Raw genomic sequence first — 17454 nt, 5'->3', positions numbered from 1 at the left:
TAGGTTTATGATTCATTTTGAGCTAATTTTTGTGAATAATGTAAAGTCTGCATCTAGATTGAATTTTTGAATACGGATGCCCAGTTGTTCCAGTACTATTTGTTTGTTGAAAAGACTATCTCTTCTCCAATGTACTGCCTTTGCTACTTTGTCAAAGATTATTTCACTGTATTTATGAGGGCCGATTTCTGGTCTATTCTGTTCTGTTGATCTATTGTCTTTTCTTTCACCAATACCACAAAGCTTTGACTACCATAGCTTTAAGGTAAGTTTTGAATTGGGTAGTGTTAGTCCTCTGACTTTGTTCTTTTTCAATACTGATTTAGCTATACTGGTTGTTTGGTCTCTCTATATATACTTTAGAATCAGTTTTCCAATATTCACAACTTGCTGGGATTTTGACTGGGGCTGTGTTGAATTTATAGGTCAAATTGGGAGTAACTGACCAATTGACAATATTGAGCTTTCCTGTTTATGAACAAGGAATATCTCTCAACATATTTAATTCTTTGATTTCACTCATCAGGATTTTATAGTTTTCCTCATAAAGATCTTAAACATATTTTGTTAGATTTATACACGAGTATTTTATTTTGGAGTGCAAATATAAATGGCATTGTGTTCTTAATTTGAAATTCCACTTATTTATTGCTAGTATATAGGAAAATGGTTGACTTTTATGTATTAACCTTTTGTGCCTTGTATTATGTGATCCTGCTATAATCATTTGTTAGTTCAAGGAGTTTTTGTCTTTTATTTTGGATTTCCCAGAGATGTTGACATCATCAGCAAACAAAAACTATTTTATTTCTTCCTCCCTAATCTGTATATTTAATAACAGTTTACTTATATTGTTAAGAACACAGATATGTATTCAAATTATATGATTATTTTATTTCAAATATTTCTAGCCACTGTGGCAAAAGAGTTTTATACTTTGTCCATCTGTCATCTTGATAGAACTAAATGTCCTATCAAGCATGTTATCCTCAGAATTTGTAGACATCACAACAAAAGGAGGGACCGCATTCTCAACTCAGTCATGTCTTGTGGATTGTAGCCTGCCAGGCTTCTCTGTCTATGGGATTCTTCAGGCAAGGATACTTGAGTGGGTTGCTATTTCCTCCTTCAGAGGACCTTCCAGACCCAGGGATGAAACTAGTGTCTCCTGCATTACAGGAAGATTCTTTACCCTGAGACAGGCTCCTCATGCTGAACCACCTGGGAATCCCAAGAGAGGAACCTAGGTGACCATCTAAAGCAATGTCTCCAAACCTCTATTATGATCCTTTCAGAAATATTAAATGTACAATTCACTGAAGTAGATTGTAAAAGACTTCTTTTAGCTTGTAGCAACCAACCTAGGCACCTGGCCATACCAGGCTCCACCTACCTCCAAGGAAAGCTCAGAAGATCAGCAGTCATTTAGTCTATTTATAAGCTTATTGTGTTCCTTGGCACACAGCTTAGAAAACTCTGCTAACTAAGATGAATGTTTCACTATTTCCAGTTTTTATAATTTGAACAATAATATCATAGTATAATTGCTAGAAAAAACCATTTTTCAACAACAAATACATTTTTCAAGAGATGGCTTTACTCATGGATATCACCAAACTGTCAATGACAAAAACAGATTGATAACATTCTTTGTAGCTGAAGATGGAGAAGCTGTATATAGTCAGCAAAAACAAGATCTGGAGCTGACTGTGGCTCAGATCATGAGCTTCTCATAGCAAAATTCAAGCTTAAACTAAAGAAAGGGGTGGTGGGGGGAACTACTAGGCCAGCCAGGTACTACTTAAATCAAATTCCCTATGAATATACAGTGGAGGTGATGAATAGATTCAAGGGATTAGAACTGCTAGGTCCTGAAGAACTATGGACAGAGGTATGTAATATTGTACATAATATTTAAGCAGCAAACAAAACTATCCCAAAGAAAAAGAAAACCAAGAAGACAAAGTGGTTGTCTAAAGAGGCTTTGCAAATAGCTGAAGAAGAGACGTGAAAAGCAAGAGAGAGAAAAGGTATACCCAACTAAAAACAGAGTTGCAGAGAATAGCAAGGAGAGATAAGAAGATCTTCCTCAATGAACAATGCAAAGAAATAGAGAAAAACAGAAGGGGAAAGACTAGAGATCTCTTCAATAAAATTAGGGACATCAAAGGAACATTTCATCCAAAGATGGGTACAATAAAGGACAGAGACAGTAAAGACCTGAAGCAGAAAAGATAAAGAAGAAATGGAAAGTATACCGAGAATAACTGTACAAAAAAGATCTTAATGACTCAAATAATCATGAGATTGTGGCCACTCACCCAGATCCAGACATCCTGGAGTATGAAATCAAATAGGCCTTAGGAAGCACTGCTGTCAATAAAGCTAGTGGAAGCAATGGAATTCCGGCACAGCTATTTAAAATAAAAGATGATGCCGCCAAAGGTCTGCACTCAGTATGTCAGCAAATTTGGAAAACCCAGCAGTGGCCACAGGACTGGAAAAAATCAATCCTTTTCCCAATTCCCAATAAGGGCAGTACTAAGGCATGTTCAAACTTCCAGAAAATTGCACTCATCTTCCATGCAAGTAAGGTTTTGCTCAAAATCCTGCATGCTCGGCTTCACCATTACATGAACTGAGAAATTCCAGATGTCCAAGCTGGGTTTAGAAAAGGCAGAGGAACAAGATATCAAATTGTCAACATACACTGCATTAAAGAGAAAGCAAGGGAATTCCAGAAAAACATCTACCTCTGTTTCATTGAATGAAAAGAAGAGAAGTTAAAAGCAAAGGATAAAAGGAAAGATATACCCATTTGAATGCAGAGTTCCAAAGAATAGCAAGGAGAGATAATCAAGACTTCCTCAGTGATCAATGAAAAGAAATAGAGGAAAACAATAGAATGGGAAAGACAGGAGATCTCTTCAAGAAAATTAGAGATACCAAGGGAACATTTCATGCAAAGATGGCCTCAATAAAGGACAGAAATGGTATGGACCTAACAGAAACAGAAGACATTAAGAAGAGGTGGCAAGAATACACAGAACTGCACAAAAAGGATCTTCACGACCCAGATAATCCCGATGGTGTGATCACTCACCTAGAACCAGACATCCTGTAATGGGAAGTCAAATGGACCTTAGAAAGCATCACTATGAACAAAGCTAGTAGAGGTGATGGAATTCCAGTTGAGCTATTTCATTTTTTTTTTTAATTCTTTTTTATTTATTTTTATTTTTTTATTTTTTGGTAATTAATTTATTTTTTATTGGAGGCAAATTATTTTACAATAATATATTGGTTGGTTTTGCCATACATTGACATGAATTCACCCCGGGTTTACATAAGTTCCCCGTCCTGAACCCCCCTCCCACCTCCCTCCTCCCTTTATGCTCCCTCTGGGTCATCCCCGCATGCCAGCCCCGAGCATCCTATAACATGCATCGACCCTGAACCAGTGATTCGTTTCACATATGACAACATACGTGTTTCAATGCCATTCTCCCAAATCATCCCACCCTCACCCTCTCCCACAGAGTCCCAAAGACTGATCTATACATCTGTGTCTCTTTTGCTGTCTCGTATACAGGGTTATCATTTGCATCTTTCTAAATTCCATATATATGCGTTAGTATACTGTATTGATGTTTTTCTTTCTGGCTTATTTCACTCTGTATAATAGGCTCCAGTTTCATCCACCTCATTAGAACTGATTCAAATGTATTCTTTTTAATGGCTGAATAATACTCCATTGTGTATATGTACCAAAGCTTTCTTATCCATTCGTCTGCAGATGGACATCTAGGTTGCTTCCATGTCCTGGCTATTATAAACAGTGCTGCGATGAACATTGGAGTACATGTGTCTCTTTCAATTCTGGTTTCCTCGGTGTGTATGCCCAGGAGTGTGATTGCTGGATCATATGGCAGTTCTATTTCCAGTTTTTTGAGGAATCTCCACACTGTTCCCCATAGTGGCTGTACTAGTTTGCATTCCCACCAACAGTGTAAGAGGGTTCCTTTCTCTCCACATCCTCTCCAGCATTTATTGCATGTAGACTTTTGGATAGCAGCCATTCTGACAGGTGTGAAATGGTATCTCATTGTGGTTTTGATTTGCATCTCTCTGATTATGAGGGATGTTGAGCATTTTTTCATGTGTTTGTTAGCCATCTTTATGTCTTCTTTGGAGAAATGTCTGTTTAGTTCTTTGGCCCATTTTTTGATTGGGTCATTTATTTTTCTGGAATTGAGCTGCAGGAGCTGCTTGTATATTTTGGAGATTAATCCTTTATCCGTTGCTTCATTTGCTATTATTTTCTCCCATTCTGAAGGCTGTCTTTTCACCTTGCTTATAGTTTCCTTTGCTTTGCAGAAGCTTTTGATTTTAATTAGGTCCCATTTGTTTATTTTTGCTTTTATTTCCAATATTCTGGGAGGTGGGTCATGGAGGATCCTGCTGTGATTTATGTCGGAGAGTGTTTTGCCTACGTTCTCCTCCAGGAGTTTTATAGTTTCTGGTCTTACATTTAGCTCTCTAATCCATTTTTAATTTATTTTTGTGTATGGTATTAGGAAGTGTTCTAGTTTCATTCTTTTACAGGTGGCTGACCAGTTTTCCCAGAACCACTTGTTAAAGAGACTGTCTTTTCTCCATTTTATATTCTTGCCTCCTTTGTCAAAGATGAGGTGTCCATAGGTGCGTGGATTTATCTCTGGACTTTCTATATTGTTCCATTGATCTATATTTCTGTCTTTATGCCAGTACCATACTGTCTTGATGACTGTGGCTTTGTAGTAGAGCATGAAGTCCGGCAGGTTAATTCCCCCAGTTCCATTCTTCTTCCTCAAGATTGCTTTGGCTATTCGAGGTTTTTTGTATTTCCATACAAATTGTGAGATTATTTGTTCTAGTTCTGTGAAAAATATTGTTGGTAGCTTGATAGGGATTGCATTGAATGTATAAATTACTTTGGGTAGTATACTCATTTTTACAATATTTATTCTTCCAATCCATGAACATGGTATATTTCTCCATCTATTAGTGTCCTCTTTGATTGCTTTCAGTAGTGTTTTATAGTTTTCTATGTACAAGTCTTTTGTTTCCTTAGGTAGATATATTCCTAAGTATTTAATTCTTTTCGTTACAACAGTGAATGGAATAGTTTCCTTAATTTCTCTTTCTATTTTCTCATTATTAGTGAATAGGAATGCAAGGGATTTCTGTGTGTTGATTTTATATCCTGCAAAGTTACTGTAATCATTGATTAGCTCTAGTAGTTTTCTGGTAGAGTCTCTAGGGTTTTCTGTGTAGAGGATCATGTCATCAGCGAACAGTGAAAGTTTTACTTCTTCTTTTCCAATTTGTATTCCTTTTATGTCTTTTTCTGCTCTGATTACTGTGGCCAAAACTTCCAGAACTATGTTGAATAGTAGTGGTGAGAGTGGGCACCCTTGTCTTGTTCCTGACTTTAGGGGAAATGCTTTCAGTTTTTCACCATTGAGGATAATGTTTGCTGTGGGTTTGTCATATATAGCTTTTATTATGTTGAGGTATGTCACTTCCATTCCCACTTTCTGGAGGGTTTTTATCATAAATGGATGTTGAATTTTGTCGAAGGCTTTCTCTGCATCTATTGAGATAATCATATGATTTTTATTTTTCAGTTTGCTAATGTGGTGTATTACGTTGATTGATTTGCGGATATTGAAGAATCCTTGCATTCCTGGGATAAAGCCCACTTGGTCATGATGTATGATCTTCTTAATATGTTGTTGGATTCTGATTGCTAGAATTTTGTTAAGGATTTTTGCATCTCAAATCCTTAAAGACGATGCTGTGAAAATGTTGCACTCAATATGCCAGCAAATTTGGAAAACTCAGCAGTGGCCGCAGGACTGGAAAAGGTCAATTTTCATTCCAATCCCAAAGAAAGGCAAAGCCAAAGAATGCTCCAACTACCACACAATTGCACTCATCTCAAAGGCTAGTAAAGTAATGCTCAAAATTCTCCAAGCCAGACTTCAGCAATACATGAACCCTGAACTTCCAGATGTTCAAGCTGATTTTAGAAAAGGCCGAGGAGCCAGAGATCAAATTGCCAACATTCGCTGAATCATCAAAAAAGCAAGAGAGTTCCAGAAAAACATCTATTTCTGCTTCATTGACTATGCCAAAGCCTTTGACTGTGTGGATCACAATAAACTGTGGAAATTTCTGAAAGAAATGGGAATCCCAGACCACCTGACCTGCCTCTTGAGAAACCTGTATGCAGATCAGGAAGCAACAGTTAGAACTGGACATGAAACAACAGACTGGTTCCAAATAAGAAAATGAGTAAGTCAATGTATATTGTCACCCGGCTTATTTAACTTCTATTCAGAGTACAAGAGAAATGCTGGGCTGGTGGAAGCACAAGCTGGAATCAATGATGCTGGGAGAAATAATAAATAACCTCAGATATCAGATAGCACCAACCTTATGGCAGAAAGTGAAGAAGAGCTAAAGAGCCTCTTGATGAAAGTGAAAGAGGAGAGTGAAAAAGATGGCTTAAAGCTCAACATTCAGAAAACTAAGATCATGGCATCTGGCCCCATCACTTCATGGCAAATAGATGGGGAAACAGTGCTGACTTTATTTTTCTGGGCTCCAAAATCACTGCAGATGGTGATTACAGCCATGAAATTAAAAGACACTTACTCCTTAGAAGGAAAGTTATGACCAACCTGGACATCATATTAAAAATAGAGACATTACTTTGTCAACAAAGGTCTGTCTAGTCAAGGTTTTTTTCCAGTGGTTTTTCCAGTGGTCTAGTATGGATGTGAGAGTTGGACTATAAAGAAAGCTGAGCACCGAAGAACTGATGCTTTTGAACTGTGGTTTTGGGGAATACTGTTGAGAGTCACTTGGACTGCAAGGAGATCCAACCAGTCCATCCTAAAGAAAATCAGTCCTGGGTGTTTATTGCAAGGACTGAGGTTGAAGCTGAAACTCCAATACTTTGGCCACCTGATGCAAAAAGCTGATTCATTTGAGAAGACCCTGATGCTGGGAAAGATTGAGGGCAGAAGGAGAAGGGGACGACAGAGGATGCGAAGTTTTGATGGCATCACCAACCCAATGGACATAGGTTTGGGTAGACTCCAGCAGCTGGTGAGGGACAGGGAGGCCTGGTGTCCTGTGGTTCTGGGGTTGCAAAGAGTCGGAGACAACTGAGCAACTGAACTGAACTGAAAGCTGTTTACTACATGGATGATAATAAACTGTGAAAAACTCTCAATGAGATAGGAATACCAGACCATCTTACTTGTCTCATGAATAACCTGTATGTGGGTCAAGAAGCAACAGTTAGAACCTTGTGTGGAAAAACCTACTGGTTTAGGATTGAGAAAGGAGTACAACAAGGCTCTTTATTGTCACCCTGCTTATTTAATTTATATGCAGACCACATGTGAAATGTCAGGTTGGATAAATTACAAGCTGGAATCAAGATTGTTAGGAGAAACATCAACAACCTCAGATATGTGGATGATACCATTCTGTTGGCAGAAAGTATACAGGAACTAAAAAGCCTCTTGATGAGGATAAAGGAGGAGAGTGATAAATCTGGCTTAAAACTAAATATATATCTAAATCATATATATATATATATATACATAAAACAAACTAAGATTATGGCATCAGGTCTCATCACTTCATCGCAAATAGAAGGGAAAAGGTGGGAGCAGTAACAGATTTCCTCTTCCTGGGTTCTAAAATCACTGTGGATTGTGACTGTAGGCATGAAATTAGAAGACAACTTCTTGACAGGAAAGCTATGATGAACTTAGACAGTGTGTTAAAACACAAAGATACCACTGCCAATAAAGATCCATATAGTCAAGGCTATGGTCTTTCCAGTAGTCACATATGGTTGTGAGAGTTAGACCATAGAGACAGCTGAGCAAAAAAGACTTGATGCTTTCTAACTTTTTTGCTGAAGAAGACTCTCGAGAGTCACCTGGACAGCAAGGAGATCAAAGTAGTCAGTCTTAAAGTAAATCCAACCTGAATACTCATTGAAAGGACTGATGCTGAAGCTGAAGCTCCAATACTTTGGCCACCTGATGCAAAGAACCAACTCATTGGAAAAGACCCTGATGCTGGAAAAGACTGAAGGCAGAAGGAGAAGAAGGCTACAGGGGGTTGAGAGGTTGGACGGCATCACTGAGGTGAACTTGGGCAAACTCCAGGTGATATACATGAACTTGGGCAAACTCCAGGGACCCGACATGCTACAGTCCATGGGGTCATGAAAAGTCAGAGAAGACTTGGTGGCTGTACAACCAAAACATATTACAATTAAAATCTTTGTATCTATTTGCTTACATTGTAACAAAAGCTATATTTTTAAAGTCTATACTTTATATATTATGGACTGTTGCCTGCCAAGCTCCTCTGTCCATTGAATTCTCCAGGTAAGAATACTGGAGTGGGTTGCCATGCCTTCTTCTAGGGTATTTCCCAACCTAGGGATAGAACCGTGTCTGTTATGTCTCCTGCATTGACAAGCAGGTTCTTTACCTCTAATGCCACCTGAAAAGAGGGTTATTTCCTTAAAAATACCAATTTATTTTAAAACACTAAAAAAAAATGAAATATAATATTAATAAGAATTATACCACCAAAAGAGAAAAAAAAAAATCCCTTATAGTCCAAGTGCTTAAAAAACATGTCTAGTAGAGAGTGTGTTCAATAATATTTTTAAGTGAATGAGATCTGTATTTTTATAGATTTTTAAAAATATTTTACTTTGCATATGTCATGTAGTTGCTATCTTTACATATGTAAATACAACTTTATGTCTAACTTTTATTTTTTTACCTAACATTCTAATGGAATTAAATCAAGGCAAATTTGTGTAAAAGTGACAGAAAAGCAAATGAATCTGATATATAAGAAAAGAAGCAATTGCTGGAAAGATATCAAACAACTGAGGGAAATTTTAACCTTCAAATTCTGAAAGTACTAGTGTGTTGCTTAGTCTCAAAGACTGCTAGGCACTCAGACCATCCCAAGAATCTTTCTGCCATTTTTACTGACTTCTTTCTGCATATCAACTTATCTCTCTGCCCACTACATTTCCCCAGATGGCAGGAAGTATGCACACCAAAGATCCCAAACATCCCATATCGTGGCTTCTTCCAGCAAAAAGAGCCGATTTATGATCTCTCTGGTGCCACATTTAAAAAATAACACAAGCAAGAATTCTGATGGATCACTTCCCAGAAGAAGATAGACATCCTTTCTAGAAGAAAGGAAAAGTGCCTGAAAGAGACAGCAATATATGTATTTTAGAGCATAAAGAATTTTAACTGCCAATTTAAGCTTTTTGTGAATATGTTCTTTAATGACTATATAATGAGCATTGTAGTGGATGCCCCAGGATTTGCTCACCCTTTATCCTATTTCTAGACAGAACATTTTTCTAATTTTCCACTACTAAAATTAATATTGTAAGGAATGTCTTTTGCATATTTGTCATTTTTACAGAATTTATTTAGAATATATTTCCTAAAAATATCACTAAGAAATACATGATAAATAATGCATTAAATTTTATTTAGATTTTAGCATTGGGCATTATATTTTAAACTTTTATTTATTTGTGTTCATATTGATTGTCTCTATTTTTGTTTTCAAGAAAGTGTTTTACCCAGTGTCTCATACTGTGTGTACACTGGCCATCAATAAAACGAACATTGGTTTTATATGAATTGAAAATAAATATTTACCGCATGCTGAAATCTATATTTATATGCAGCTGTATGATAGAATAAGCCTAAAAAGTACACAAGTTGTCAAATGAAAGTGCTATTCAATGAACTGTATTTTAAACAGATGAAACAAAATATAGTAGATTGACTATATGAAATCATCATTTATATAAGTGAAAAAATCATGAATTCTTTATAGTTAAACCTAATATATCAGTTAGAAACTTTAAAAAAAATCTGCAAATAAGGAATAACTGAGAAATAATAAGCCAGATAGAAACTTCCTTTTTCCTCACATAGCAAGAATTCTGGAAGTTGTTGCAGATGCTGGTTCAGCAGTACAGTGCCTGAAGAGCTACAAGATACACACTTTTCCCTTCCTTTCTACTCAACTATTTGTGTGTGTGTGTGTTGGCTTTCATTTTTATGCTTGCTACCTCATAATCACTCTAAATATCATGCTTGCAAGGAGAGAAAAAAAAAAAAAAAAACAGGAGTCAGGGTAAAGGGACCATGGTTCCAACTCTCTCTTTTTTTTTTTCAGAAAAGAAAATATTTTTCAGAAACTTTCAGTAGACTTCTGCCTGCAACTCATTGGCCAAAACAGTGTTGTGGTCACCTATGTCTGCAAAGGAGCAGGGACAGCAAGTATTTGGAGAGGTGGATTGTCATCCAGAACAAAATCAAGATTCTGTTGGTTAAGGATCAGAAAGAAATAGATATTAGGAAGGCAATTCACAGAGTATTTCCTCACTAAATTCAGTACCATGGAAACCCAGGATAACATCATAATCTTTACTCATGGTACATATGAAAAAGGACTTTTAACATGGTATGGATGACTTTAGAAATTAAGAAACATAAATAACCACAATCATAACCTTAGATACTAATACAATATGCTCTGTCATATTGAATTTACTTATCACAGAAAGAGGTTTATAAAATTGTTTCCATAATTGGTACACCTAGTGATATATTTTCCTACTGAAAAACTAGTATTACTTCTTCAAAGGTAATCCTACATAATAGGCATCTAGAATTCACTCAGCTGGCAATGGCTATTTTGTACATGGCTAAACAAATCTGGAAAAATTCTGAAGCTGATGAACTGGTTACATCAGGCATTCTGAAGCCTTCTGTGAAGTGTTTAGTCTACATCCTTAAGTAGAAAGAGTCAGCTGTGAGAAGCTTAGCCTTAAAACAAAGCTTTTGTATTGGAAAGGGTGGTGACTTAAAGCCTAGAACTGTTCTGAAACATGATTTGCTTCTCAGTCCGCAGAATCCCTTCTCACTATTAGAATCTTGGAGTATTGAAGGAAGTCTTTGTAAATAGTTCACAGTCATACCTGCTAAATTAATTTATTAGAACCCTAGTTACTCCCTTTAGAGGAGTCCCTGGTGGCTCAGTGGTTAAGAATCTGCCTGCCAATGCAGGAGATACAGGTTCAATCCTTGGGTCAAGAAGCACCCCTGGAGAAGGAAATGGCAACTCACTCCAGTATTCTTGCCTGGGAAATCCCATGGACAGAGGAGTCTGCTGGAGTCACAAAAATGTCAGACATAGCTTAGCGACTAAATAAGTAACTCCCTTTAGTTAAATATAGCATAAAAATGGGAGAAAGGTATTCTTCTTCACTGAGTTACACAGTATTTATGAGGATCACCGTGATTCTAGTATAGCAGGTGGCAGCAGTGACTAGATGATACAGAGATGCTTGAGAGAAGTCACATTCCCTGGCAGGAGTACCTGCACTTCAGTGTAGATGGCAATGCCAAGTGTCAGAGGAAGGCCAAGGAGCGATAGCTGCACCCAGCTTAAGTGACATGGATTAAAGTGAAGTCTAGCATAAGGAACTGTGATACTCAGCTGGGGATGGAGGTTGGAGTGCAGGGCCACCACCACATGGTCAAGGCTGCCTCCAGTAGATGGAGCTACAGTTTGAGAGGCAAGAAATGGAGCATACTGATAAGGAAAATAATCGTATTTGTTTCTGAGTGAGTACCACTTCCTAGAAATTCTTATGGTTACATTTTCAGTAGCCACAAAGTTTTATTCTTATCTTGACTTCTTTCAACCATTTTAAAGAGTGAAAATCATTCCTAAGCTCTTAGGCTATACAAAAACAGACAGTTTTAGTTGCTGACCATTGTTCTAAAAGTATAAATGAACTCATTTTATCTCTGTAAGAATTTAATAGAGTGGTTACAATCTTTACCAAATATATGAGTTAACTGAAGCTCAGAGAGACATTTGCTCTTATCAGAGGACATAGTGGGTGGTAAAACCAGTATTCACACAAAAGTATATGTCTGACTTAAAATTCCATGTTCTTCTGATACATGGACATTTGTATTAATTAACAGTAGTTTCCAAGAGCACTATGCTGAGATTACTCTGTGCATAAGGATGTGCTCCAGCTCAGCAGGAAGTAGTCCAGTGATGAATTTATGTCTTCCATGAGTATGGGATGCAAGAGTGGAGGCGTATGCTCTATGTAGTAATTTCCCCATCATTTTCATTCCTATTGTGATAACTCTTTTCTGCAGAAACAAAAAAATTGGCCTCATACCTAACTGAAGAAGGAGAGTTGACCATAGACTAATAATGGAATATGGTACATAAAACACGGGCCTCCCAGGCAGCTCGGTGGTAAAGAATCTGCCTGCCAGTGCAGGAGATATGGGCTTGATCCCTGGGTAAGGAAGACCCCCTGGGGAAGGAAAAGCCAACCCATTCCAGTATTCTTGCCTGGGTAATTTCATAGACAGAGGAACCTGGCGGATGACAGTCCATGGTGTTGCAGAGTTGGACACGACTTATCAACTAAACAACAGTAGCAACAACAGAAGTATGCATGGCCTAATATATCAAAAGGTCATTTTGTCACATTGTTGGTGGCCTTGCCCTGCTCTCTCCTGTGGGGCAATCCTCCCCCTTCCTAAATCATTGCCAGTACAAGAGATTAAAGTGAACCAAAAGGCTGAAGTTCTTGGTCAACTCATGTCTATGGGGACAGACTTCAGCATTTTCCAGTTTGCGGTTTCCTTCTACAGTGAAAATGACTAGAGAGTAGAACATACTAGGCCACAGGGAATTATGCCTGAAGAGTTGTTAACTACATTGACTTAATCAGTGTCAGCAGGAGAATCAACAGACGATAACATTTGTCCCATTATATATGGGAGAAACTGGAAAAGGGAATGGCAACCCACTCCAGTATTCTGCCTGGAAAATTCCTTGGACAGAGGAGCTTGGCAGGGGTCACAAAGAGTTGGATAAGATTCAGCGACTATCACTCACGTGGGAGAAAACTAAACAGATTTTTGCGTGCAGAACTCGTTGATATTATGGCTATGACAGGCAAGTGTAATGCTGTATAATTTTCTATTACCATAGTTACAAATTACCATAAGTTTAGCAACCCACTCCACTACTCTTGCCTGGAAAATCCCATGGACGCAGGAGCCTGGTAGGTTGCAGTCCATGGGGTCGCGAAGAGTCGGACACGACTCAGCGACTTCACTTTCACACATTGGAGAAGGAAATGGAAACCCACTCCAGTGTTCTAAACCTGGAGAATCCCAGGGATGGAAGAGCCTGATGGGCTGGCGTCAATGGGGTCGCACAGAGTCGGACACGACAGAAGCTACTTAGCAGCAGCAGCAGTGTCTTAAAGGAATAAATATGTATTATCTTAAGAGTTTCTAGGGGTAAGAAAGACAGGTGGGCTTAGTTAGGTATTCTGCTGAGAGTCTAACAGGGCTTGTGGCCTGGCTGGGTTCTTAGCTAAAAAGCTCTGAGGAAAGATCCTTTGACCATCTCATTCAGGTTTGTAGAATAATTTGGTGTTTTGAGGTTGTAGGACTGAAGTTCTTGTTTCTTTGACATGTTGCCTCCTCCATCTTCAAGCCAGTAACGGCACTTCAAAATTTCTTTGTCTTTTGAATCTTTCTCACTTCTTCTGTCACATCTCACTGATGTGCTCTTGTGCTTTGAAGAGCTTATGTGATTATACTGAGGCTACCAGATAAACCAAAACAATCTATCTTGAGGTCAACAGATCTGTTACCTTAATTATATTGTAAATCCCTTTTTGCCATGTAACATAGTAAATTTGCAAGTGTAACACAAGGGGACAAAGGCCAATGTGGGCCAAAATCCTGCCTAACATACATGTTTATAAAACATGAACATCTTTTAAAATGACACAGATTAACATATAGCATAATTATCTTCTAAATTTTCAGTATTCATGGACAATAACTATGCTTTGAATATGTTATCTGGCCACTTAGAGAAATAGAGAGGTTTCTAGTCTTTGTATAATGTATGATTTGAGATACATCATTTATTCTTTCAGTGCTTCTGTATTTTTATTGTAAAATGTGAATAATACATTTTATCAGACCTAACATACTGAACTTATGTAAGCAACACAAGAAATAATAATGGTAAACACAGTATTTCAATAATTTATTACCTGTTTTTGACTTCTCACCATTGAGATTAGATTAGAATCATTGTTCTTCGTTGAAAAAAATAAGGGAAGAAAAGTCAATGCTTAGAAGAATGCATATTTAGAATTATTTAACTCTAATGATCTTTGAGAATCTTATAGAAAAATCCATATGGTGTGTGCAAGTGCAAATAGATAGAAAAAAAGATGAGAAATCTATTTTTTTTTCATGTTTTATTATGCCAAGAGATAATGCAGTCCTTGCTCTGAAATCTCATCTGTCACACTGTGCTCTATAAAGTGACAGGACACGATGTGACATGTTGATGAGACCCAATGTGACACAGGGCATGGTTTGTGGTCTGTGTGTAGGCATAGATAATTACAAAAATCCTGGAAAAGGGCAGTTTGGGAAGGATTTAATGAAGAATTACTGTGATAGATACATAAAAGATAAGAATGAGCCTATCTTTAAAAAATAAAATGTACAGAATATTCAGTGATTTCCCCCGACCCCCAAATTGTATGATCATCTGCTTGGCATTTAAACTTCATATATGATTAAGACTGCAAACCTCATACCACAGCCTTCCCTTGTAAGAGGAGAATATGGTGATATAAAGTAATTGAATTTTGTTCTGACCCTCTTTGGCCTCTGTGCAGAAGCAATTTGTGAATTATTTAGGAAAAAAGGAAAAGGATATTTGCCTCAAGAGAGAAATGCTGGGTGCAAAGAATTTAGTTCAGTGGTGCTGTCTCTTAGAATACATCTGCTTTCCCAGCTTGAAATGAAAATCGAAATGGAAATTTCTATTCATCCTTATGCATTAACAAGATCCCTTCCTTTTGCTTCCATGCTTCATATGTCCTCAACAAGACCCACAGCAGATCTAAAACTTTACAAATCACGCTAAGGCCTTTGTTATTAAAATAACAATCTATGACTGAACCAATACAAGAGTAACCCTACTGTAAATAAATTTGGCATGAATATTTGGACTTCTCAAATTGAAACTAAAGCAAATTAAGATCAGTGTTAATATAAGCATTTCTGTTGAGTTATATCTTTTTATATTTATAGAACTTTAAAAAAGAACTATATAGCTTATAGACATGAGAATAGTGGTGAAATGAGTAGAACAAATTCCTTTTTTTTTTTCCTTTTGTCTCTTTCTTTGGTTTCAAAGTACTTTTTTTACATTTTGATTGCATAACTTAATGTCTGAAAGAATAAAAATGACAATATTATTAATACATCTTAAATCATGAATATGTCTTCAGAACACCATTCTCCAAAGATTAGAGATACACTACTTTTTATTGCCATCAACAGTATTGGCATATATGTGACAGCGAAAGGGTCAGACTGAAAATGATTTAATAAAGAAATTCAAAACTAATGTAAAAAATGAAATTGCAAACCAACTGTCACAGCTTTAGAGAGTTGAGGGGCTGGTATGAAATGTTTTGTTTTGTTTCTAAAGCTTTGATTGGCCTGCCAACATGCATTTGTGCTGTCACTCTGAAGACCCTTCTAGTATAGCACTGAAGTGGCAGGCAGCTTTTGATTGATGAGTGTTTGCATCCATTTTATTATTTGTTGCATATTTCTTCCCTGACATGTTTAACAGGAAAAAATTCACACAAGAACTTTTACAATTATGTGAGCCAACCCACTTCAGAATTCTATTTCAGTGTGTTTAAAAAATGGCAGCAAAAACAAACAGGTACCCAAACACAACAGTTTACATGGAAATATGAGGAAGATAATGCCAGTTCTAGACCATCATTCATATAGTTTTGTTGAAGAAAGGGGGAACAAAGAATCTACTACCAAAAATTAAAAAGTTATAAATAAACCACCCTTGGCTAAAAACTTTCTGAAATCATTTCGATTTATTTGGTACTAAGCTATTTTGTTGTTTCCCCATTGCAATTTTCATTTGCAAATGGCAAAGAACCTCAAGACTGAAGCTTTGTAGCATTTGATTCTCTAAATATTAGTTAGCTATGTTCAGAATCTACAGTGGACTCATGATCAATGATTCAGCATCCTCATTTCATGAGGTATTGCCGGTTTGCACAGGTTAATGCCTTAAGCCTGAGGGTAGCTCAGGGCATAAGTTGGAACATCCATACCAGCTTCAACTTGGTCTTTCATTGTGCTTCCTGCCTGAATAAAATGCATGAAAAATATATTTGCCCCTTGATTTCTCTCCCCTATTATAATAGTGCAGGCTTTGTGTGTATTAGAACTCTTATGTTTCAGTTGAAGAAAAAAAAAAAAACAACTAAAACTGGCTTAAATGATACATAAAAAAGAAATATGTTTTGCTTCTTTGCATTTTGTTTTTACAATTGCACTATCCAGGATTGAGCAGAAATCAGGATTGACTTGCTTTCAGTGTCACCCTGCTTGCCTTGTGCAGGGTCAGCCACATCTTCAGACTGCCTTCTCTCAGAGTGGCAAAATGACTGCTTGGATTTACACTTCACATGCACTCACCCACTGTCAAGAATTAGACATGAAGCTAGCTTTTTTCTCAGAATCTACCAGAAAATTTAGCTGTCTGTAATCAAGTCAGATGTTCTTTCTTGTGCAAATATAAAAAGCATGGTTGACAATCCCCAAATACTAAACATAAAATAAATCTGATTTATGGGATTTTTAAGACTTATGAGTTGATTGGTGTTTTATTAAGCTTGGTGAAGAAATTTTTGTGGGAATTGAATTGATTAGTATTAAAAGTCTTCCTGAATGAGTTACATTCTTAATAGATACTTGAAGTAAAAAAAAGAAGTGTGATAAACAAGGAGGGGGCAATTGGAGGTGAATGCAAGGTAATCACTCCTTTTTCAATACCTCTGAACATGCATCTGTGATGCACTTAAAAATAGCTACCACATCAAGTACTCATTCTAAACCTTATGCTAAGTTCTTCATAAACATTATTTCATATTGTGCAACAATGTTATTTTGAATTACGTGGTGCAAGTGGTGAAGAACCCGCCAGCCAATGCAAGAGATGCTAGAGACTGGTTCGATCCCTGGATTGAAAGATCCCTGGAAAAGGAAATGGCAACTTACTCCACTATTCTTGCCTGGAAAATTCCATGTACAGAGGAACCTGTCAGGCTACAGTCTACGGGGTCACAAAGAGTTGGGCACGACTGAACTCACACACATGCATATTATTATCTTTATTTAGCAGATGAGGAAACTGGGTCTCAGA

The sequence above is a fragment of the Moschus berezovskii genome, chromosome 10, assembly GCF_049115385.1.
Source record: "Moschus berezovskii isolate FMDL1 chromosome 10, NW_MosBer_1.0, whole genome shotgun sequence".
In the NCBI taxonomy this organism is placed as follows: Eukaryota; Metazoa; Chordata; class Mammalia; order Artiodactyla; family Moschidae; genus Moschus; species Moschus berezovskii.
Note: the sequence above shows the minus strand (reverse complement) of the source record.